Below are 22,917 nucleotides of genomic sequence, written 5' to 3' on the forward strand. Positions count from 1 at the left end.
ACCTTTTGAATAACATCTGAACGCTCTAACCATTGCGCCACGGAAGACCAAAAATTAAATGTTCGTCAGTTATTTTTAAAAAACTCTGAATTTTACGTTACATCTAAGACCTCACAACACCGCTCCCGGATGGGCTCGAACCACCAACCTTTCGGTTAACAGCCGACGGCGTTAACCATTGTGCAACGGAAGCCCAAAGATTAAATGTTCGTCAGGTATTGTGGAAAAACTTTGACTTTTTACGTCACATCTGAGACTTCACAACACCGCTCCCGGATGGGCTCGAACCACAAACCTTTTGAATAACAGCTGAACGCTCTAACCATTGCGCCACGGAAGCCCAAAAATTAAATGTTCGTCAGTTATTCTTAAAAAACTCTGAATTTTACGTTACATCTAAGACCTCACAACACAGCTCCCGGATGGGCTCGAACCACCAACCTTTCGGTTAACAGCCGACGGCGTTAACCATTGCTTCACGGAAGCCCAAAAATTAAATGTTCGTCAGGTATTGTGGAAAAACTTTGACTTTTTACGTCACATCTGAGACTTCACAACACCGCTCCCGGATGGGCTCGAACCACAAACCTTTTGAATAACAGCTGAACGCTCTAAACATTGCGCCACGGAAGCCCAAAAATTAAATGTTCGTCAGTTATTCTTAAAAAACTCTGAATTTTACGTTACATCTAAGACCTCACAACACAGCTCCCGGATGGGCTCGAACCACCAACCTTTCGGTTAACAGCCGACGGCGTTAACCATTGCTTCACGGAAGCCCAAAAATTAAATGTTCGTCAGGTATTGTGGAAAAACTTTGACTTTTTACGTCACATCTGAGACTTCACAACACCGCTCCCGGATGGGCTCGAACCACAAACCTTTTGAATAACAGCTGAACGCTCTAAACATTGCGCCACGGAAGCCCAAAAATTAAATGTTCGTCAGTTATTTTTAAAAAACTCTGATTTTTACGTTACATCTAAGACCTCACAACACCGCTCCCGGATGGGCTCGAACCACCAACCTTTCGGTTAACAGCCGACGGCGTTAACCATTGCGCAACGGAAGCCCAAAGATTAAATGTTCGTCAGGTATTGTGGAAAAACTTTGGATTTTTACGTTACATGTGAGATCTCACAACACCGCTCCCGGGTGGGCTCGAACCACCAACCTTTCGGTTAACAGCCGAACGCGCTAACCATTGCGCCACGGAAGCCCAAAAATTAAATGGTCGTCGGCTATTGTGGAAACACTTTGGCTTTTTACGTTACATGTGAGAGCTCACAACACCGCTCCCGGGTGGGCTCGAACCACCAACCTTTCGGTTAACAGCCGAACGCGCTAACCATTGCGCCACGGAAGCCCAAAAATTAAATGGTCGTCGGCTATTGTGGAAACACTTTGGCTTTTTACGTTACATGTGAGAGCTCACAACACCGCTCCCGGGTGGGCTCGAACCACCAACCTTTCGGTTAACAGCCGAACGCGCTAACCATTGCGCCACGGAAGCCCAAAGATTAAATGTTCGTCAGGAATTTTTAAAAAACTCTGAATTTTACGTTACATCTAAGACCTCACAACACCGCTCCCGGATGGGCTCGAACCACCAACCTTTCGGTTAACAGCCGACGGCGTTAACCATTGCGCAACGGAAGCCCAAAGATTAAATGTTCGTCAGGTATTGTGGAAAAACTTTGGATTTTTACGTTACATGTGAGATCTCACAACACCGCTCCCGGGTGGGCTCGAACCACCAACCTTTCGGTTAACAGCCGAACGCGCTAACCATTGCGCCACGGAAGCCCAAAGATTAAATGTTCGTCAAGTATTGTGGAAAAACTTTGACTTTTTACGTCAAATCTGAGACTTCACAACACCGCTCCCGGATGGGCTCGAACCACAAACCTTTTGAATAACATCTGAACGCTCTAACCATTGCGCCACGGAAGACCAAAAATTAAATGTTCGTCAGTTATTTTTAAAAAAATCTGAATTTTACGTTACATCTAAGGCCTCACAACACCGCTCCCGGATGGGCTCGAACCACCAACCTTTCGGTTAACAGCCGACGGCGTTAACCATTGCGCAACGGAAGCCCAAACATTAAATGTTCGTCAGGTATTGTGGAAAAACTTTGACTTTTTACGTCACATCTGAGATCTCACAACACCGCTCACGGATGGGCTCGAACCACCAACCTTTCGGTTAACAGCCGAACGCGCTAACCATTGCGCCACGGAAGCCCAAAAATTAAATGGTCGTCGGCTATTGTGGAAACACTTTGGCTTTTTACATTACATGTGAGAGCTCACAACACCGCTCCCGGGTGGGCTCGAACCACCAACCTTTCGGTTAACAGCCGACGCGCTAACCATTGCGCCACGGAAGCCCAAAATTTAAATGTTCGTCAGTTATTTTTAAAAAACTCTGAATTTTACGTTACATCTAAGACCTCACAACACCGCTCCCGGATGGGCTCGAACCACCAACCTTTCGGTTAACAGCCGACGGCGTTAACCATTGCGCAACGGAAGCCCAAAGATTAAATGTTCGTCAGGTATTGTGGAAAAACTTTGGATTTTTACGTTACATTTGAGATCTCACAACACCACTCCCGGGTGGGCTCGAACCACCAACCTTTCGGTTAACAGCCGAACGCGCTAACCATTGCGCCACGGAAGCCCAAAGATTAAATGTTCGTCAGGTATTGTGGAAAAACTTTGACTTTTTACGTCACATCTGAGACTTCACAACACCGCTCCTGGATGGGCTCGAACCACAAACCTTTTGAATAACAGCTGAACGCTCTAACCATTGCGCCACGGAAGCCCAAAAATTAAATGTTCGTCAGTTATTTTTAAAAAACTCTGAATTTTACGTTACATCTAAGACCTCACAACACCGCTCCCGGATGGGCTCGAACCACCAACCTTTCGGTTAACAGCCGACGGCGTTAACCATTGCGCATAGGAAGCCCAAAGATTAAATGTTCGTCAGGTATTGTGGAAAAACTTTGGATTTTTACGTTACATGTGAGATCTCACAACACCGCTCCCGGGTGGGCTCGAACCACCAACCTTTCGGTTAACAGCCGAACGCGCTAACCATTGCGCCACGGAAGCCCAAAGATTAAATGTTCGTCAAGTATTGTGGAAAAACTTTGACTTTTTACGTCAAATCTGAGACTTCACAACACCGCTCCCGGATGGGCTCGAACCACAAACCTTTTGAATAACATCTGAACGCTCTAACCATTGCGCCACGGAAGACCAAAAATTAAATGTTCGTCAGTTATTTTTAAAAAAATCTGAATTTTACGTTACATCTAAGGCCTCACAACACCGCTCCCGGATGGGCTCGAACCACCAACCTTTCGGTTAACAGCCGACGGCGTTAACCATTGCGCAACGGAAGCCCAAACATTAAATGTTCGTCAGGTATTGTGGAAAAACTTTGACTTTTTACGTCACATCTGAGATCTCACAACACCGCTCACGGATGGGCTCGAACCACCAACCTTTCGGTTAACAGCCGAACGCGCTAACCATTGCGCCACGGAAGCCCAAAAATTAAATGGTCGTCGGCTATTGTGGAAACACTTTGGCTTTTTACATTACATGTGAGAGCTCACAACACCGCTCCCGGGTGGGCTCGAACCACCAACCTTTCGGTTAACAGCCGACGCGCTAACCATTGCGCCACGGAAGCCCAAAATTTAAATGTTCGTCAGTTATTTTTAAAAAACTCTGAATTTTACGTTACATCTAAGACCTCACAACACCGCTCCCGGATGGGCTCGAACCACCAACCTTTCGGTTAACAGCCGACGGCGTTAACCATTGCGCAACGGAAGCCCAAAGATTAGATGTTCGTCAGGTATTGTGGAAAAACTTTGGATTTTTACGTTACATTTGAGATCTCACAACACCACTCCCGGGTGGGCTCGAACCACCAACCTTTCGGTTAACAGCCGAACGCGCTAACCATTGCGCCACGGAAGCCCAAAGATTAAATGTTCGTCAGGTATTGTGGAAAAACTTTGACTTTTTACGTCACATCTGAGACTTCACAACACAGCTCCCGGATGGGCTCGAACCACAAACCTTTTGAATAACATCTGAACGCTCTAACCATTGCGCCACGGAAGACCAAAAATTAAATGTTCGTCAGTTATTTTTAAAAAACTCTGAATTTTACGTTACATCTAAGGCCTCACAACACCGCTCCCGGATGGGCTCGAACCACCAACCTTTCGGTTAACAGCCGACGGCGTTAACCATTGTGCAACGGAAGCCCAAAGATTAAATGTTCGTCAGGTATTGTGGAAAAACTTTGACTTTTTACGTCACATCTGAGACTTCACAACACCGCTCCTGGATGGGCTCGAACCACAAACCTTTTGAATAACAGCTGAACGCTCTAACCATTGCGCCACGGAAGCCCAAAAATTAAATGTTCGTCAGTTATTTTTAAAAAACTCTGAATTTTACGTTACATCTAAGACCTCACAACACAGCTCCCGGATGGGCTCGAACCACCAACCTTTCGGTTAACAGCCGACGGCGTTAACCATTGCGCAACGGAAGCCCAAAGATTAAATGTTCGTCAGGTATTGTGGAAAAACTTTGGATTTTTAGGTTACATGTGAGATTTCACAACACCGCTCCCATGTGGGCTCGAACCACGAACCTTTCGGTTAACAGCCGACGGCGTTAACCATTGCGCCACGGAAGCCCAAAGATTAAATGTTCGTCAGGTATTGTGGAAAAACTTTGACTTTTTACGTCACATCTGAGACTTCACAACACCGCTCCTGGATGGGCTTGAACCACAAACCTTTTGAATAACAGCTGAACGCGCTAACCATTGCGCCACGGAAGCCCAAAAATTAAATGGTCGTCGGCTATTGTGGAAACACTTTGGCTTTTTACGTTACATGTGAGCTCTCAACACCGCTCCCGGGTGGGCTCGAACCACCAACCTTTCGGTTAACAGCCGAACGCGCTAACCATTGCGCCACGGAAGCCCAAAGATTAAATGTTCGTCAGGTATTGTGGAAAAACTTTGACTTTTTACGTCACATCTGAGACTTCACAACACAGCTCCCGGATGGGCTCGAACCACAAACCTTTTGAATAACATCTGAACGCTCTAACCATTGCGCCACGGAAGACCAAAAATTAAATGTTCGTCAGTTATTTTTAAAAAACTCTGAATTTTACGTTACATCTAAGGCCTCACAACACCGCTCCCGGATGGGCTCGAACCACCAACCTTTCGGTTAACAGCCGACGGCGTTAACCATTGTGCAACGGAAGCCCAAAGATTAAATGTTCGTCAGGTATTGTGGAAAAACTTTGACTTTTTACGTCACATCTGAGACTTCACAACACCGCTCCTGGATGGGCTCGAACCACAAACCTTTTGAATAACAGCTGAACGCTCTAACCATTGCGCCACGGAAGCCCAAAAATTAAATGTTCGTCAGTTATTTTTAAAAAACTCTGAATTTTACGTTACATCTAAGACCTCACAACACAGCTCCCGGATGGGCTCGAACCACCAACCTTTCGGTTAACAGCCGACGGCGTTAACCATTGCGCAACGGAAGCCCAAAGATTAAATGTTCGTCAGGTATTGTGGAAAAACTTTGGATTTTTAGGTTACATGTGAGATTTCACAACACCGCTCCCATGTGGGCTCGAACCACGAACCTTTCGGTTAACAGCCGACGGCGTTAACCATTGCGCCACGGAAGCCCAAAGATTAAATGTTCGTCAGGTATTGTGGAAAAACTTTGACTTTTTACGTCACATCTGAGACTTCACAACACCGCTCCTGGATGGGCTTGAACCACAAACCTTTTGAATAACAGCTGAACGCGCTAACCATTGCGCCACGGAAGCCCAAAAATTAAATGGTCGTCGGCTATTGTGGAAACACTTTGGCTTTTTACGTTACATGTGAGCTCTCAACACCGCTCCCGGGTGGGCTCGAACCACCAACCTTTCGGTTAACAGCCGAACGCGCTAACCATTGCGCCACGAAAGCCCAAAGATTAAATGTTCGTCAGGTATTTTTAAAAAACTCTGAATTTTACGTTACATCTAAGACCTCACATTACCGCTCCCGGATGGGCTCGAACCACCAACCTTTCGGTTAACAGCCGAACGCGCTAACCATTGCGCCACGAAAGCCCAAAAATTAAATGTTCGTCAGTTATTTTTAAAAAACTCTGAATTTTACGTTACATCTAAGACCTCACAACACCGCTCCCGGATGGGCTCTAACCACCAACCTTTCGGTTAACAGCCGACGGCGTTAACCATTGCGCAACGGAAGCCCTAAGATTAAATGTTCGTCAGGTATTGTGGAAAAACTTTGGATTTTTACGTTACATGTGAGATCTCACAACACCGCTCCCGGGTGGGCTCGAACCACCAACCTTTCGGTTAACAGCCGAACGCGCTAACCATTGCGCCACGGAAGCCCAAAGATTAAATGTTCGTCAGGTATTGTGGAGAAACTTTGACTTTTTACGTCACATCTGAGACTTCACAACACCGCTCCTGGATGGGCTCGAACCACAAACCTTTTGAATAACAGCTGAACGCTCTAACCATTGCGCAACGGAAGCCCAAAAATTAAATGTTCGTCAGTTATTTTTAAAAAACTCTGAATTTTACGTTACATCTAAGACCTCACAACACAGCTCCCGGATGGGCTCGAACCACCAGCCTTTCGGTTAACAGCCGACGGCGTTAACCATTGCGCAACGGAAGCCCAAAGATTAAATGTTCGTCAGGTATTGTGGAAAAAATTTGACTTTTTACGTCACATCTGAGATCTCACAACACCGCTCACGGATGGGCTCGAACCACCAACCTTTCGGTTAACAGCCGACGGCGTTAACCATTGCGCAACGGAAGCCCAAAGATTAAATGTTCGTCAGGTATTGTGGAAAAAATTTGACTTTTTACGTCACATCTGAGATCTCACAACACCGCTCACGGATGGGCTCGAACCACCAACCTTTCGGTTAACAGCCGAACGCGCTAACCATTGCGCCACGGAAGCCCAAAAATTAAATGGTCGTCGGCTATTGTGGAAACACTTTGGCTTTTTACATTACATGTGAGAGCTCACAACACCGCTCCCGGGTGGGCTCGAACCACCAACCTTTCGGTTAACAGCCGAACGCGCTAACCATTGCGCCACGGAAGCCCAAAGATTAAATGTTCGTCAGGAATTTTTAAAAAACTCTGAATTTTACGTTACATCTAAGACCTCACATTACCGCTCCCGGATGGGCTCGAACCACAAACCTTTTGAATAACAGCTGAACGCTCTAAACATTGCGCCACGGAAGCCCAAAATTTAAATGTTCGTCAGTTATTTTTAAAAAACTCTGAATTTTACGTTACATCTAAGACCTCACAACACCGCTCCCGGATGGGCTCGAACCACCAACCTTTCGGTTAACAGCCGACGGCGTTAACCATTGCGCAACGGAAGCCCAAAGATTAAATGTTCGTCAGGTATTGTGGAAAAACTTTGGATTTTTACGTTACATGTGAGATCTCACAACACCGCTCCCGGGTGGGCTCGAACCACCAACCTTTCGGTTAACAGCCGAACGCGCTAACCATTGCGCCACGGAAGCTCAGAAATGAAATGGTCGTCAGGTATTGTGGAAAAACTTTGACTTTTTACGTCACATCTGAGACCTCACAACACCGCTCCCGGATGGTCTCGAACCACCAACCTTTCAGTTAACTGCCGAACGCGCTAACCATTGCGCCACGGAAGCCCAAAGATTAAATGTTCGTCAGGTATTTTTAAAAAACTCTGAATTTTACGTTACATCTAAGACCTCACATTACCGCTCCCGGATGGGCTCGAACCACCAACCTTTCGGTTAACAGCCGACGGCGTTAACCATTGCGCAACGGAAGCCCAACGATTAAATGTTCGTCAGGTATTGTGGAAAAACTTTGGATTTTTACGTTACATGTGAGATTTCACAACACCGCTCCCGGGTGGGCTCGAACCACCAACCTTTCGGTTAACAGCCGAACGCGCTAACCATTGCGCCACGGAAGCCCAAAGATTAAATGTTCGTCAGGTATTGTGGAAAAACTTTGACTTTTTACGTCACATCTGAGACCTCACAACACCGCTCACGGATGGGCTCGAACCACCAACCTTTCGGTTAACAGCCGAACGCGCTAACCATTGCGCCACGGAAGCTCAGAAATGAAATGGTCGTCAGGTATTGTGGAAAAACTGTGACTTTTTACGTCACATCTGAGACCTCACAACACCGCTCCCGGATGTGCTCGAACCACCAACCTTTCGGTTAACAGCCAAACGCGCTAACCATTGCGCCACGGAAGCTCAAAAATTAAATGGTCGTCAGGTATTGTGGAAAAACTTTGACTTTTTACGTCACATCTGAGACCTCACAACACCGCTCCCGGATGGTCTCGAACCACCAACCTTTCAGTTAACTGCCGAACGCGCTAACCATTGCGCCACGGAAGCCCAAAGATTAAATGTTCGTCAGGTATTGTGGAAAAACTTTGACTTTTTACGTCACATCTGAGACCTCACAACACCGCTCCCGGATGGTCTCGAACCACCAACCTTTCGGTTAACAGACGAACGCGCTAACCATTGCGCCACGGAAGCTCAGAAATGAAATGGTCGTCAGGTATTGTGGAAAAACTTTGACTTTTTACGTCACATCTGAGACCTCACAACACCGCTCCCGGATGGTCTCGAACCACCAACCTTTCAGTTAACTGCCGAACGCGCTAACCATTGCGCCACGGAAGCCCAAAGATTAAATGTTCGTCAGGTATTTTTAAAAAACTCTGAATTTTACGTTACATCTAAGACCTCACATTACCGCTCCCGGATGGGCTCGAACCACCAACCTTTCGGTTAACAGCCGAACGCGCTAACCATTGCGCCACGAAAGCCCAAAAATTAAATGTTCGTCAGTTATTTTTAAAAAACTCTGAATTTTACGTTACATCTAAGACCTCACAACACCGCTCCCGGATGGGCTCGAACCACCAACCTTTCGGTTAACAGCCGACGGCGTTAACCATTGCGCAACGGAAGCCCAACGATTAAATGTTCGTCAGGTATTGTGGAAAAACTTTGGATTTTTACGTTACATGTGAGATTTCACAACACCGCTCCCGGGTGGGCTCGAACCACCAACCTTTCGGTTAACAGCCGAACGCGCTAACCATTGCGCCACGGAAGCTCAGAAATGAAATGGTCGTCAGGTATTGTGGAAAAACTGTGACTTTTTACGTCACATCTGAGACCTCACAACACCGCTCCCGGATGTGCTCGAACCACCAACCTTTCGGTTAACAGCCAAACGCGCTAACCATTGCGCCACGGAAGCTCAAAAATTAAATGGTCGTCAGGTATTGTGGAAAAACTTTGACTTTTTACGTCACATCTGAGACCTCACAACACCGCTCCCGGATGGTCTCGAACCACCAACCTTTCAGTTAACTGCCGAACGCGCTAACCATTGCGCCACGGAAGCCCAAAGATTAAATGTTCGTCAGGTATTGTGGAAAAACTTTGACTTTTTACGTCACATCTGAGACCTCACAACACCGCTCCCGGATGGTCTCGAACCACCAACCTTTCGGTTAACAGCCGAACGCGCTAACCATTGCGCCACGGAAGCTCAGAAATGAAATGGTCGTCAGGTATTGTGGAAAAACTTTGACTTTTTACGTCACATCTGAGACCTCACAACACCGCTCCCGGATGGTCTCGAACCACCAACCTTTCAGTTAACTGCCGAACGCGCTAACCATTGCGCCACGGAAGCCCAAAGATTAAATGTTCGTCAGGTATTTTTAAAAAACTCTGAATTTTACGTTACATCTAAGACCTCACATTACCGCTCCCGGATGGGCTCGAACCACCAACCTTTCGGTTAACAGCCGAACGCGCTAACCATTGCGCCACGAAAGCCCAAAAATTAAATGTTCGTCAGTTATTTTTAAAAAACTCTGAATTTTACGTTACATCTAAGACCTCACAACACCGCTCCCGGATGGGCTCGAACCACCAACCTTTCGGTTAACAGCCGACGGCGTTAACCATTGCGCAACGGAAGCCCAACGATTAAATGTTCGTCAGGTATTGTGGAAAAACTTTGGATTTTTACGTTACATGTGAGATTTCACAACACCGCTCCCGGGTGGGCTCGAACCACCAACCTTTCGGTTAACAGCCGAACGCGCTAACCATTGCGCCACGGAAGCCCAAAGATTAAATGTTCGTCAGGTATTGTGGAAAAACTTTGACTTTTTACGTCACATCTGAGACCTCACAACACCGCTCACGGATGGGCTCGAACCACCAACCTTTCGGTTAACAGCCGAACGCGCTAACCATTGCGCCACGGAAGCTCAGAAATGAAATGGTCGTCAGGTATTGTGGAAAAACTGTGACTTTTTACGTCACATCTGAGACCTCACAACACCGCTCCCGGATGTGCTCGAACCACCAACCTTTCGGTTAACAGCCGAACGCGCTAACCATTGCGCCACGGAAGCTCAAAAATTAAACGGTCGTCAGGTATTGTGGAAAAACTTTGGCTTTTTACGTTACATATGAGACTTCACAACACGGCAGCCGGGTGGGCTCGAACCACCAACCTTTTGGTTAACATCCGAACGCGCTAACCTTCGAGCCAAGGAAGCTCAGAAATGAAATGGTCGTCAGGTATTGTGGAAAAACTCTGACTTTTTACGTCACATCCGTCGGCTGTTAACCGAAAGGTTGGTGGTTAGAGCCCATCCGGGAGCGGTGTTGTGAGGTCTTAGATGTAACGTAAAATTCAGAGTTTTTTAAAAATAACTGACGAACATTTAATTTTTGGGCTTTCGTGGCGCAATGGTTAGCGCGTTCGGCTGTTATCCGAAAGGTTGGTGGTTCGAGCCCATCCGGGAGCGGTAATGTGAGGTCTTAGATGTAACGTAAAATTCAGAGTTTTTTAAAAATACCTGACGAACATTTAATCTTTGGGCTTCCGTGGCGCAATGGTTAGCGCGTTCGGCTGTTAACCGAAAGGTTGGTGGTTCGAGCCCACCCGGGAGCGGTGTTGAGAGCTCACATGTAACGTAAAAAGCCAAAGTGTTTCTTAAATAGCCGACGACCATTTAATTTTTGGGCTTCCGTGGCGCAATGGTTAGCGCGTTCAGCTGTTATTCAAAAGGTTTGTGGTTCAAGCCCATCCAGGAGCGGTGTTGTGAAGTCTCAGATGTGACGTAAAAAGTCAAAGTTTTTCCACAATACCTGACGAACATTTAATCTTTGGGCTTCCGTGGCGCAATGGTTAACGCCGTCGGCTGTTAACCGAAAGGTTCGTGGTTCGAGCCCACCCGGGAGCGGTGTTGTGAAATCTCACATGTAACCTAAAAATCCAAAGATTTTCCACAATACCTGACGAACATTTAATCTTTGGGCTTCCGTTGCGCAATGGTTAACGCCGTCGGCTGTTAACCGAAAGGTTGGTGGTTCGAGCCCATCCGGGAGCTGTGTTGTGAGGTCTTAGATGTAACGTAAAATTCAGATTTTTTTAAAAATAACTGACGAACATTTAATTTTTGGGCTTCCGTGGCGCAATGGTTAGAGCGTTCAGCTGTTATTCAAAAGGTTTGTGGTTCGAGCCCATCCAGGAGCGGTGTTGTGAAGTCTCAGATGTGACGTAAAAAGTCAAAGTTTTTCCACAATACCTGACGAACATTTAATCTTTGGGCTTCCGTTGCACAATGGTTAACGCCGTCGGCTGTTAACCGAAAGGTTGGTGGTTCGAGCCCATCCGGGAGCGGTGTTGTGAGGCCTTAGATGTAACGTAAAATTCAGAGTTTTTTAAAAATAACTGACGAACATTTAATTTTTGGTCTTCCGTGGCGCAATGGTTAGAGCGTTCAGATGTTATTCAAAAGGTTTGTGGTTCGAGCCCATCCGGGAGCTGTGTTGTGAGGTCTTAGATGTAACGTAAAATTCAGAGTTTTTTAAAAATAACTGACGAACATTTAATTTTTGGGCTTCCGTTGCGCAATGGTTAGAGCGTTCAGCTGTTATTCAAAAGGTTTGTGGTTCGAGCCCATCCAGGAGCGGTGTTGTGAAGTCTCAGATGTGACGTAAAAAGTCAAAGTTTTTCCACAATACCTGACGAACATTTAATCTTTGGGCTTCCGTGGCGCAATGGTTAGCGCGTTCGGCTGTTAACCGAAAGGTTGGTGGTTCGAGCCCACCCGGGAGCGGTGTTGTGAGATCTCACATGTAACGTAAAAATCCAAAGTTTTTCCACAATACCTGACGAACATTTAATCTTAGGGCTTCCGTTGCGCAATGGTTAACGCCGTCGGCTGTTAACCGAAAGGTTGGTGGTTAGAGCCCATCCGGGAGCGGTGTTGTGAGGTCTTAGATGTAACGTAAAATTCAGAGTTTTTTAAAAATAACTGACGAACATTTAATTTTTGGGCTTTCGTGGCGCAATGGTTAGCGCGTTCGGCTGTTAACCGAAAGGTTGGTGGTTCGAGCCCATCCGGGAGCGGTGTTGTGAGCTCTCACATGTAACGTAAAAAGCCAAAGTGTTTCCACAATAGCCGACGACCATTTAATTTTTGGGCTTCCGTGGCGCAATGGTTAGCGCGTTCGGCTGTTAACCGAAAGGTTGGTGGTTCGAGCCCACCCGGGAGCGGTGTTGTGAGCTCTCACATGTAACGTAAAAAGCCAAAGTGTTTCCACAATAGCCGACGACCATTTAATTTTTGGGCTTCCGTGGCGCAATGGTTAGCGCGTTCGGCTGTTAACCGAAAGGTTGGTGGTTCGAGCCCACCCGGGAGCGGTGTTGTGAGATCTCACATGTAACGTAAAAATCCAAAGTTTTTCCACAATACCTGACGAACATTTAATCTTTGGGCTTCCGTTGCGCAATGGTTAACGCCGTCGGCTGTTAACCGAAAGGTTGGTTTTTCGAGCCCATCCGGGAGCGGTGTTGTGAGGTCTTAGATGTAACGTAAAAATCAGAGTTTTTTAAAAATAACTGACGAACATTTAATTTTTGGGCTTCCGTGGCGCAATGTTTAGAGCGTTCAGCTGTTATTCAAAAGGTTTGTGGTTCGAGCCCATCCGGGAGCGGTGTTGTGAAGTCTCAGATGTGACGTAAAAAGTCAAAGTTTTTCCACAATACCTGACGAACATTTAATTTTTGGGCTTCCGTGAAGCAATGGTTAACGCCGTCGGCTGTTAACCGAAAGGTTGGTGGTTCGAGCCCATCCGGGAGCTGTGTTGTGAGGTCTTAGATGTAACGTAAAATTCAGAGTTTTTTAAAAATAACTGACGAACATTTAATTTTTGGGCTTCCGTGGCGCAATGGTTAGAGCGTTCAGCTGTTATTCAAAAGGTTTGTGGTTCGAGCCCATCCGGGAGCGGTGTTGTGAAGTCTCAGATGTGACGTAAAAAGTCAAAGTTTTTCCACAATACCTGACGAACATTTAATCTTTGGGCTTCCGTTGCACAATGGTTAACGCCGTCGGCTGTTAACCGAAAGGTTGGTGGTTCGAGCCCATCCAGGAGCGGTGTTGTGAGGTCTTAGATGTAACGTAAAATTCAGAGTTTTTTAAAAATAACTGACGAACATTTAATTTTTGGGCTTCCGTGGCGCAATGGTTAGAGCGTTCAGCTGTTATTCAAAAGGTTTGTGGTTCGAGCCCATCCGGGAGTGGTGTTGTGAAGTCTCAGATGTGACGTAAAAAGTCAAAGTTTTTCCACAATACCTGACGAACATTTAATCTTTGGGCTTCCGTTGCACAATGGTTAACGCCGTCGGCTGTTAACCGAAAGGTTGGTGGTTCGAGCCCATCCGGGAGCGGTGTTGTGAGGTCTTAGATGTAACGTAAAATTCAGAGTTTTTTAAAAATAACTGACGAACATTTAATTTTTGGTCTTCCGTGGCGCAATGGTTAGAGCGTTCAGATGTTATTCAAAAGGTTTGTGGTTCGAGCCCATCCGGGAGCGGTGTTGTGAAGTCTCAGATGTGACGTAAAAAGTCAAAGTTTTTCCACAATACCTGACGAACATTTAATCTTTGGGCTTCCGTTGCACAATGGTTAACGCCGTCGGCTGTTAACCGAAAGGTTGGTGGTTCGAGCCCATCCGGGAGCGGTGTTGTGAGGTCTTAGATGTAACGTAAAATTCAGAGTTTTTTAAAAATAACTGACGAACATTTAATTTTTGGTCTTCCGTGGCGCAATGGTTAGAGCGTTCAGATGTTATTCAAAAGGTTTGTGGTTCGAGCCCATCCGGGAGCGGTGTTGTGAAGTCTCAGATGTGACGTAAAAAGTCAAAGTTTTTCCACAATACCTGACGAACATTTAATCTTTGGGCTTCCGTGGCGCAATGGTTAGCGCGTTCGGCTGTTAACCGAAAGGTTGGTGGTTCGAGCCCACCCGGGAGCGGTGTTGTGAGATCTCACATGTAACGTAAAAATCCAAAGTTTTTCCACAATACCTGACGAACATTTAATCTTTGGGCTTCCGTTGCGCAATGGTTAACGCCGTCGGCTGTTAACCGAAAGGTTGGTGGTTCGAGCCCATCCGGGAGCGGTGTTGTGAGGTCTTAGATGTAACGTAAAATTCCGAGTTTTTTAAAAATAACTGACGAACATTTAATTTTTGGGCTTCCGTGGCGCAATGTTTAGAGCGTTCAGCTGTTATTCAAAAGGTTTGTGGTTCGAGCCCATCCGGGAGCGGTAATGTGAGGTCTTAGATGTAACGTAAAATTCAGAGTTTTTTAAAAATTCCTGACGAACATTTAATCTTTGGGCTTCCGTGGCGCAATGGTTAGCACGTTCGGCTGTTAACCGAAAGGTTGGTGGTTCGAGCCCACCCGGGAGCGGTGTTGTGAGCTCTCACATGTAACGTAAAAAGCCAAAGTGTTTCTACAATAGCCGACGACCATTTAATTTTTGGGCTTCCGTGGCGCAATGGTTAGCGCGTTCGGCTGTTAACCGAAAGGTTGGTGGTTCGAGCCCATCCGTGAGCGGTGTTGTGAGGTCTCAGATGTGACGTAAAAAGTCAAAGTTTTTCCACAATACCTGACGAACATTTAATTTTTGGGCTTCCGTGAAGCAATGGTTAACGCCGTCGGCTGTTAACCGAAAGGTTGGTGGTTCGAGCCCATCCGGGAGCGGTAATGTGAGGTCTTAGATGTAACGTAAAATTCAGAGTTTTTTAAAAATACCTGATGAACATTTAATCTTTGGGCTTCCGTGGCGCAATGGTTAGCGCGTTCAGCTGTTATTCAAAAGGTTTGTGGTTCGAGCCCATCCGGGAGCGGTGTTTTGAAGTCTCGGATGTGACGTAAAAAGTCAGAGTTTTTCCACAATACCTGACGACCATTTCATTTCTGAGCTTCCTTGGCTCGAAGGTTAGCGCGTTCGGATGTTAACCAAAAGGTTGGTGGTTCGAGCCCACCCGGCTGCCGTGTTGTGAAGTCTCAAATGTAACGTAAAAAGCCAAAGTTTTTCCACAATACCTGACGACCGTTTAATTTTTGAGCTTCCGTGGCGCAATGGTTAGCGCGTTCGGCTGTTAACCGAAAGGTTGGTGGTTCGAGCCCATCCGGGAGCGGTGTTGTGAGGTCTTAGATGTAACGTAAAATTCAGAGTTTTTTAAAAATAACTGACGAACATTTAATTTTTGGGCTTCCGTGGCGCAATGTTTAGAGCGTTCAGCTGTTATTCAAAAGGTTTGTGGTTCGAGCCCATCCGGGAGCGGTGTTGTGAAGTCTCAGATGTGACGTAAAAAGTCAAAGTTTTTCCACAATACCTGACAAACATTTAATTTTTGGGCTTCCGTGAAGCAATGGTTAACGCCGTCGGCTGTTAACCGAAAGGTTGGTGGTTCGAGCCCATCCGGGAGCTGTGTTGTGAGGTCTTAGATGTAACGTAAAATTCAGAGTTTTTTAAAAATAACTGACGAACATTTAATTTTTGGTCTTCCGTGGCGCAATGGTTAGAGCGTTCAGCTGTTATTCAAAAGGTTTGTGGTTCGAGCCCATCCGGGAGCAGTGTTGTGAAGTCTCAGATGTGACGTAAAAAGTCAAAGTTTTTCCACAATACCTGACGAACATTTAATCTTTGGGCTTCCGTTGCACAATGGTTAACGCCGTCGGCTGTTAACCGAAAGGTTGGTGGTTCGAGCCCATCCAGGAGCGGTGTTGTGAGGTCTTAGATGTAACGTAAAATTCAGAGTTTTTTAAAAATAACTGACGAACATTTAATTTTTGGGCTTCCGTGGCGCAATGGTTAGAGCGTTCAGCTGTTATTCAAAAGGTTTGTGGTTCGAGCCCATCCGGGAGCGGTGTTGTGAAGTCTCAGATGTGACGTAAAAAGTCAAAGTTTTTCCACAATACCTGACGAACATTTAATCTTTGGGCTTCCGTTGCACAATGGTTAACGCCGTCGGCTGTTAACCGAAAGGTTGGTGGTTCGAGCCCATCCGGGAGCGGTGTTGTGAGGTCTTAGATGTAACGTAAAATTCAGAGTTTTTTAAAAATAACTGACGAACATTTAATTTTTGGTCTTCCGTGGCGCAATGGTTAGAGCGTTCAGATGTTATTCAAAAGGTTTGTGGTTCGAGCCCATCCGGGAGCGGTGTTGTGAAGTCTCAGATGTGACGTAAAAAGTCAAAGTTTTTCCACAATACCTGACGAACATTTAATCTTTGGGCTTCCGTGGCGCAATGGTTAGCGCGTTCGGCTGTTAACCGAAAGGTTGGTGGTTCGAGCCCACCCGGGAGCGGTGTTGTGAGATCTCACATGTAACGTAAAAATCCAAAGTTTTTCCACAATACCTGACGAACATTTAATCTTTGGGCTTCCGTTGCGCAATGGTTAACGCCGTCGGCTGTTAACCGAAAGGTTGGCGGTTCGAGCCCATCCGGGAGCGGTGTTGTGAGGTCTTAGATGTAACGTAAAATTCCGTGTTTTTTAAAAATAACTGACGAACATTTAATTTTTGGGCTTCCGTGGCGCAATGTTTAGAGCGTTCAGCTGTTATTCAAAAGGTTTGTGGTTCGAGCCCATCCGGGAGCGGTAATGTGAGGTCTTAGATGTAACGTAAAATTCAGAGTTTTTTAAAAATTCCTGACGAACATTTAATCTTTGGGCTTCCGTGGCGCAATGGTTAGCGCGTTCGGCTGTTAACCGAAAGGTTGGTGGTTCGAGCCCACCCGGGAGCGGTGTTGTGAGCTCTCACATGTAACGTAAAAAGCCAAAGTGTTTCTACAATAGCCGACGACCATTTAATTTTTGGGCTTCCGTGGCGCAATGGTTAGCGCGTTCGGCTGTTAACCGAAAGGTTGGTGGTTCGAGCCCATCCGTGAGCGGTGTTGTGAGGTCTCTGATGTGACGTAAAAAGTCAAAGTTTTTCCACAATACCTGACGAACATTTAATTTTTGGGCTTCCGTGAAGCAATGGTTAACGCCGTCGGCTGTTAACCGAAAGGTTGGTGGTTCGAGCCCATCCGGGAGCTGTGTTGTGAGGTCTTAGATGTAGTGTAAATATCAGAGTTTTTTAAAAATAACTGACGAACATTTTATTTTTGGGCTTCCGTGGCGCAATGGTTAGCGCGTTCGGCTGTTAACCGAAAGGTTGGTGGTTCGAGCCCATCCGGGAGCGGTAATGTGAGGTCTTAGATGTAACGTAAAATTCAGAGTTTTTTAAAAATATCTGACGAACATTTAATCTTTGGGCTTCCGTGGCGCAATGGTTAGAGCGTTCAGCTGTTATTCAAAAGGTTTGTGGTTCGAGCCCATCCGGGAGCGGTGTTGTGAAGTCTCAGATGTGACGTAAAAAGTCAAAGTTTTTCCACAATACCTGACAAACATTTAATTTTTGGGCTTCCGTGAAGCAATGGTTAACGCCGTCGGCTGTTAACCGAAAGGTTGGTGGTTCGAGCCCATCCGGGAGCTGTGTTGTGAGGTCTTAGATGTAACGTAAAATTCAGAGTTTTTTAAAAATAACTGACGAACATTTAATTTTTGGTCTTCCGTGGCGCAATGGTTAGAGCGTTCAGCTGTTATTCAAAAGGTTTGTGGTTCGAGCCCATCCGGGAGCGGTGTTGTGAAGTCTCAGATGTGACGTAAAAAGTCAAAGTTTTTCCACAATACCTGACGAACATTTAATCTTTGGGCTTCCGTTGCACAATGGTTAACGCCGTCGGCTGTTAACCGAAAGGTTGGTGGTTCGAGCCCATCCAGGAGCGGTGTTGTGAGGTCTTAGATGTAACGTAAAATTCAGAGTTTTTTAAAAATAACTGACGAACATTTAATTTTTGGGCTTCCGTGGCGCAATGGTTAGAGCGTTCAGCTGTTATTCAAAAGGTTTGTGGTTCGAGCCCATCCGGGAGCGGTGTTGTGAAGTCTCAGATGTGACGTAAAAAGTCAAAGTTTTTCCACAATACCTGACGAACATTTAATCTTTGGGCTTCCGTTGCACAATGGTTAACGCCGTCGGCTGTTAACCGAAAGGTTGGTGGTTCGAGCCCATCCGGGAGCGGTGTTGTGAGGTCTTAGATGTAACGTAAAATTCAGAGTTTTTTAAAAATAACTGACGAACATTTAATTTTTGGTCTTCCGTGGCGCAATGGTTAGAGCGTTCAGATGTTATTCAAAAGGTTTGTGGTTCGAGCCCATCCGGGAGCGGTGTTGTGAAGTCTCAGATGCGACGTAAAAAGTCAAAGTTTTTCCACAATACCTGACGAACATTTAATCTTTGGGCTTCCGTGGCGCAATGGTTAGCGCGTTCGGATGTTAACCGAAAGGTTGGTGGTTCGAGCCCACCCGGGAGCGGTGTTGTGAGATCTCACATGTAACGTAAAAATCCAAAGTTTTTCCACAATACCTGACGAACATTTAATCTTTGGGCTTCCGTTGCGCAATGGTTAACGCCGTCGGCTGTTAACCGAAAGGTTGGTGGTTCGAGCCCATCCGGGAGCGGTGTTGTGAGGTCTTAGATGTAACGTAAAATTCCGAGTTTTTTAAAAATAACTGACGAACATTTAATTTTTGGGCTTCCGTGGCGCAATGTTTAGAGCGTTCAGCTGTTATTCAAAAGGTTTGTGGTTCGAGCCCATCCGGGAGCGGTAATGTGAGGTCTTAGATGTAACGTAAAATTAAGAGTTTTTTAAAAATTCCTGACGAACATTTAATCTTTGGGCTTCCGTGGCGCAATGGTTAGCGCGTTCGGCTGTTAACCGAAAGGTTGGTGGTTCGAGCCCACCCGGGAGCGGTGTTGTGAGCTCTCACATGTAACGTAAAAAGCCAAAGTGTTTCTACAATAGCCGACGACCATTTAATTTTTGGGCTTCCGTGGCGCAATGGTTAGCGCGTTCGGCTGTTAACCGAAAGGTTGGTGGTTCGAGCCCATCCGTGAGCGGTGTTGTGAGGTCTCAGATGTGACGTAAAAAGTCAGAGTTTTTCCACAATACCTGACGACCATTTCATTTCTGAGCTTCCTTGGCTCGAAGGTTAGCGCGTTCGGATGTTAACCAAAAGGTTGGTGGTTCGAGCCCACCCGGCTGCCGTGTTGTGAAGTCTCAAATGTCACGTAAAAAGCCAAAGTTTTTCCACAATACCTGACGACCGTTTCATTTTTGAGCTTCCGTGGCGCAATGGTTAGCGCGTTCGGCAGTTAACCGAAAGGTTGGTCGTTCGAGCCCACCCGGGAGCGGTGTTGTGAGATCTCAAACGTAATGTCAAATGCCAAAGTTTTTCCACAATACCTGACGAACATTTAATCTTTGGGCTTCCGTGGCGCAATGGTTAGCGCGTTCGGCAGTTAACTGAAAGGTTGGTGGTTCGAGACCATCCGGGAGCGGTGTTGTGAGGTCTCAGATGTGACGTAAAAAGTCAAAGTTTTTCCACAATACCTGACGACCATTTAATTTTTGAGCTTCCGTGGCGCAATGGTTAGCGCGTTCGGCTGTTAACCGAAAGGTTGGTGGTTCGAGCCCACCCGGGAGCGGTGTTGTGAAATCTCACATGTAACGTAAAAATCCAAAGTTTTTCCACAATACCTGACGAACATTTAATCGTTGGGCTTCCGTTTCAATGGTTAACGCCGTCGGCTGTTAACCGAAAGGTTGGTGGTTCGAGCCCATCCGGGAGCGGTGTTGTGAAGTCTTAGATGTAACGTAAAATTCAGAGTTTTTTAAAAATAACTGACGAACATTTAATTTTTGGGCTTCCGTGGCGCAATGGTTAGCGCGTTCGGCTGTTAACCGAAAGGTTGGTGGTTCGAGCCCATCCGGGAGCGGTAATGTGAGGTCTTAGATGTAACGTAAAATTCAGAGTTTTTTAAAAATACCTGACGAACATTTAATCTTTGGGCTTCCGTGGCGCAATGGTTAGTGCGTTCGGCTGTTAACCGAAAAGTTGGTGGTTCGAGCCCATCCGTGAGCGGTGTTGTGAGGTCTCAGATGTGACGTAAAAAGTCAAAGTTTTTCCACAATACCTGACGAACATTTAATTTTTGGGCTTCCGTGAAGCAATGGTTAACGCCGTCGGCTGTTAACCGAAAGGTTGGTGGTTCGAGCCCATCCGGGAGCTGTGTTGTGAGGTCTTAGATGTAGTGTAAATATCAGAGTTTTTTAAAAATACCTGACGAACATTTAATCGTTGGGCTTCCGTTTCAATGGTTAACGCCGTCGGCTGTTAACCGAAAGGTTGGTGGTTCGAGCCCATCCGGGAGCGGTGTTGTGAGGTCTTAGATGTAACGTAAAATTCAGAGTTTTTTAAAAATACCTGACGAACATTTAATCTTTGGCCTTCCGTGGCGCAATGGTTAGCGCGTTCAGCTGTTATTCAAAAGGTTTGTGGTTCGAGCCCATCCGGGAGCGGTGTTTTGAAGTCTCGGATGTGACGTAAAAAGTCAGAGTTTTTCCACAATACCTGACGACCATTTCATTTCTGAGCTTCCTTGGCTCGAAGGTTAGCGCGTTCGGATGTTAACCAAAAGGTTGGTGGTTCGAGCCCACCCGGCTGCCGTGTTGTGAAGTCTCAAATGTAACGTAAAAAGCCAAAGTTTTTCCACAATACCTGACGACCATTTAATTTTTGAGCTTCCGTGGCGCAATGGTTAGCGCGTTCGGCTGTTAACCGAAAGGTTGGTGGTTCGAGCCCACCCGGGAGCGGTGTTGTGAGATCTCAAACGTAATGTCAAATGCCAAAGTTTTTCCACAACACCTGACGAACATTTAATCTTTGGGCTTCCGTGGCGCAATGGTTAGCGCGTTCGGCAGTTAACTGAAAGGTTGGTGGTTCGAGACCATCCGGGAGCGGTGTTGTGAGGTCTCAGATGTGACGTAAAAAGTCAAAGTTTTTCCACAATACCTGACGACCATTTAATTTTTGAGCTTCCGTGGCGCAATGGTTAGCGCGTTCGGCTGTTAACCGAAAGGTTGGTGGTTCGAGCCCATCCGGGAGCGGTAATGTGAGGTCTTAGATGTAACGTAAAATTCAGAGTTTTTTAAAAATACCTGACGAACATTTAATCTTTGGGCTTCCGTGGCGCAATGGTTAGCGCGTTCGGCTGTTAACCGAAAAGTTGGTGGTTCGAGCCCATCCGTGAGCGGTGTTGTGAGGTCTCAGATGTGACGTAAAAAGTCAAAGTTTTTCCACAATACCTGACGAACATTTAATTTTTGGGCTTCCGTGAAGCAATGGTTAACGCCGTCGGCTGTTAACCGAAAGGTTGGTGGTTCGAGCCCATCCGGGAGCTGTGTTGTGAGGTCTTAGATGTAGTGTAAATATCAGAGTTTTTTAAAAATACCTGACGAACATTTAATCGTTGGGCTTCCGTTTCAATGGTTAACGCCGTCGGCTGTTAACCGAAAGGTTGGTGGTTCGAGCCCATCCGGGAGCGGTGTTGTGAGGTCTTAGATGTAACGTAAAATTCAGAGTTTTTTAAAAATACCTGACGAACATTTAATCTTTGGGCTTCCGTGGCGCAATGGTTAGCGCGTTCAGCTGTTATTCAAAAGGTTTGTGGTTCGAGCCCATCCGGGAGCGGTGTTTTGAAGTCTCGGATGTGACGTAAAAAGTCAGAGTTTTTCCACAATACCTGACGACCATTTCATTTCTGAGCTTCCTTGGCTCGAAGGTTAGCGCGTTCGGATGTTAACCAAAAGGTTGGTGGTTCGAGCCCACCCGGCTGCCGTGTTGTGAAGTCTCAAATGTAACGTAAAAAGCCAAAGTTTTTCCACAATACCTGACGACCGTTTAATTTTTGAGCTTCCGTGGCGCAATGGTTAGCGCGTTCGGCTGTTAACCGAAAGGTTGGTGGTTCGAGCCCACCCGGGAGCGGTGTTGTGAGATCTCAAACGTAATGTCAAATGCCAAAGTTTTTCCACAACACCTGACGAACATTTAATCTTTGGGCTTCCGTGGCGCAATGGTTAGCGCGTTCGGCAGTTAACCGAAAGGTTGGTGGTTCGAGACCATCCGGGAGCGGTGTTGTGAGGTCTCAGATGTGACGTAAAAAGTCAAAGTTTTTCCACAATACCTGACGACCGTTTAATTTTTGAGCTTCCGTGGCGCAATGGTTAGCGCGTTCGGCTGTTAACCGAAAGGTTGGTGGTTCGAGCCCACCCGGGAGCGGTGTTGTGAGATCTCAAACGTAATGTCAAATGCCAAAGTTTTTCCACAACACCTGACGAACATTTAATCTTTGGGCTTCCGTGGCGCAATGGTTAGCGCGTTCGGCAGTTAACTGAAAGGTTGGTGGTTCGAGACCATCCGGGAGCGGTGTTGTGAGGTCTCAGATGTGACGTAAAAAGTCAAAGTTTTTCCACAATA

General features: G+C 46.3%; 24 non-coding genes across 24 annotated transcripts; 12 read left to right on the forward strand and 12 right to left on the reverse strand.

Annotated features, from left to right (window-relative positions):
- Positions 1 to 1,146: 1,146 nt before the first annotated feature.
- Positions 1,147 to 1,219, reverse strand: TRNAN-GUU (transfer RNA asparagine (anticodon GUU)). The gene has a single exon. It is a non-coding gene; the product is annotated as a tRNA-Asn (tRNA).
- Positions 1,220 to 1,293: 74 nt separating this feature from the next.
- TRNAN-GUU (transfer RNA asparagine (anticodon GUU)) lies at positions 1,294 to 1,366 on the reverse strand. Its single transcript has one exon. It is a non-coding gene; the product is annotated as a tRNA-Asn (tRNA).
- A 74-nt stretch (positions 1,367 to 1,440) lies between these two features.
- On the reverse strand, positions 1,441 to 1,513 carry TRNAN-GUU (transfer RNA asparagine (anticodon GUU)). The gene has a single exon. It is a non-coding gene; the product is annotated as a tRNA-Asn (tRNA).
- A 220-nt stretch (positions 1,514 to 1,733) lies between these two features.
- Positions 1,734 to 1,806, reverse strand: TRNAN-GUU (transfer RNA asparagine (anticodon GUU)). The gene has a single exon. It is a non-coding gene; the product is annotated as a tRNA-Asn (tRNA).
- A 1,246-nt stretch (positions 1,807 to 3,052) lies between these two features.
- On the reverse strand, positions 3,053 to 3,125 carry TRNAN-GUU (transfer RNA asparagine (anticodon GUU)). The gene has a single exon. It is a non-coding gene; the product is annotated as a tRNA-Asn (tRNA).
- A 1,831-nt stretch (positions 3,126 to 4,956) lies between these two features.
- TRNAN-GUU (transfer RNA asparagine (anticodon GUU)) lies at positions 4,957 to 5,029 on the reverse strand. The gene has a single exon. It is a non-coding gene; the product is annotated as a tRNA-Asn (tRNA).
- Positions 5,030 to 6,420: 1,391 nt separating this feature from the next.
- TRNAN-GUU (transfer RNA asparagine (anticodon GUU)) lies at positions 6,421 to 6,493 on the reverse strand. The gene has a single exon. It is a non-coding gene; the product is annotated as a tRNA-Asn (tRNA).
- A 661-nt stretch (positions 6,494 to 7,154) lies between these two features.
- On the reverse strand, positions 7,155 to 7,227 carry TRNAN-GUU (transfer RNA asparagine (anticodon GUU)). Its single transcript has one exon. It is a non-coding gene; the product is annotated as a tRNA-Asn (tRNA).
- Positions 7,228 to 7,593: 366 nt separating this feature from the next.
- On the reverse strand, positions 7,594 to 7,666 carry TRNAN-GUU (transfer RNA asparagine (anticodon GUU)). Its single transcript has one exon. It is a non-coding gene; the product is annotated as a tRNA-Asn (tRNA).
- A 367-nt stretch (positions 7,667 to 8,033) lies between these two features.
- On the reverse strand, positions 8,034 to 8,106 carry TRNAN-GUU (transfer RNA asparagine (anticodon GUU)). The gene has a single exon. It is a non-coding gene; the product is annotated as a tRNA-Asn (tRNA).
- A 1,101-nt stretch (positions 8,107 to 9,207) lies between these two features.
- TRNAN-GUU (transfer RNA asparagine (anticodon GUU)) lies at positions 9,208 to 9,280 on the reverse strand. The gene has a single exon. It is a non-coding gene; the product is annotated as a tRNA-Asn (tRNA).
- Positions 9,281 to 10,234: 954 nt separating this feature from the next.
- Positions 10,235 to 10,307, reverse strand: TRNAN-GUU (transfer RNA asparagine (anticodon GUU)). Its single transcript has one exon. It is a non-coding gene; the product is annotated as a tRNA-Asn (tRNA).
- Positions 10,308 to 11,073: 766 nt separating this feature from the next.
- On the forward strand, positions 11,074 to 11,146 carry TRNAN-GUU (transfer RNA asparagine (anticodon GUU)). The gene has a single exon. It is a non-coding gene; the product is annotated as a tRNA-Asn (tRNA).
- A 1,098-nt stretch (positions 11,147 to 12,244) lies between these two features.
- On the forward strand, positions 12,245 to 12,317 carry TRNAN-GUU (transfer RNA asparagine (anticodon GUU)). The gene has a single exon. It is a non-coding gene; the product is annotated as a tRNA-Asn (tRNA).
- A 367-nt stretch (positions 12,318 to 12,684) lies between these two features.
- TRNAN-GUU (transfer RNA asparagine (anticodon GUU)) lies at positions 12,685 to 12,757 on the forward strand. The gene has a single exon. It is a non-coding gene; the product is annotated as a tRNA-Asn (tRNA).
- A 74-nt stretch (positions 12,758 to 12,831) lies between these two features.
- On the forward strand, positions 12,832 to 12,904 carry TRNAN-GUU (transfer RNA asparagine (anticodon GUU)). Its single transcript has one exon. It is a non-coding gene; the product is annotated as a tRNA-Asn (tRNA).
- A 1,539-nt stretch (positions 12,905 to 14,443) lies between these two features.
- TRNAN-GUU (transfer RNA asparagine (anticodon GUU)) lies at positions 14,444 to 14,516 on the forward strand. Its single transcript has one exon. It is a non-coding gene; the product is annotated as a tRNA-Asn (tRNA).
- Positions 14,517 to 16,788: 2,272 nt separating this feature from the next.
- Positions 16,789 to 16,861, forward strand: TRNAN-GUU (transfer RNA asparagine (anticodon GUU)). Its single transcript has one exon. It is a non-coding gene; the product is annotated as a tRNA-Asn (tRNA).
- A 366-nt stretch (positions 16,862 to 17,227) lies between these two features.
- Positions 17,228 to 17,300, forward strand: TRNAN-GUU (transfer RNA asparagine (anticodon GUU)). The gene has a single exon. It is a non-coding gene; the product is annotated as a tRNA-Asn (tRNA).
- A 1,978-nt stretch (positions 17,301 to 19,278) lies between these two features.
- On the forward strand, positions 19,279 to 19,351 carry TRNAN-GUU (transfer RNA asparagine (anticodon GUU)). The gene has a single exon. It is a non-coding gene; the product is annotated as a tRNA-Asn (tRNA).
- Positions 19,352 to 20,013: 662 nt separating this feature from the next.
- TRNAN-GUU (transfer RNA asparagine (anticodon GUU)) lies at positions 20,014 to 20,086 on the forward strand. Its single transcript has one exon. It is a non-coding gene; the product is annotated as a tRNA-Asn (tRNA).
- Positions 20,087 to 21,181: 1,095 nt separating this feature from the next.
- TRNAN-GUU (transfer RNA asparagine (anticodon GUU)) lies at positions 21,182 to 21,254 on the forward strand. The gene has a single exon. It is a non-coding gene; the product is annotated as a tRNA-Asn (tRNA).
- A 1,098-nt stretch (positions 21,255 to 22,352) lies between these two features.
- On the forward strand, positions 22,353 to 22,425 carry TRNAN-GUU (transfer RNA asparagine (anticodon GUU)). Its single transcript has one exon. It is a non-coding gene; the product is annotated as a tRNA-Asn (tRNA).
- A 221-nt stretch (positions 22,426 to 22,646) lies between these two features.
- Positions 22,647 to 22,719, forward strand: TRNAN-GUU (transfer RNA asparagine (anticodon GUU)). The gene has a single exon. It is a non-coding gene; the product is annotated as a tRNA-Asn (tRNA).
- Positions 22,720 to 22,917: the final 198 nt, after the last annotated feature.

The sequence above is a fragment of the Phalangium opilio genome, unplaced genomic scaffold, assembly GCF_054372755.1.
Source record: "Phalangium opilio isolate 3A_F unplaced genomic scaffold, DU_Popi_V2 ptg000352l_1, whole genome shotgun sequence".
In the NCBI taxonomy this organism is placed as follows: domain Eukaryota; kingdom Metazoa; phylum Arthropoda; class Arachnida; order Opiliones; family Phalangiidae; genus Phalangium; species Phalangium opilio.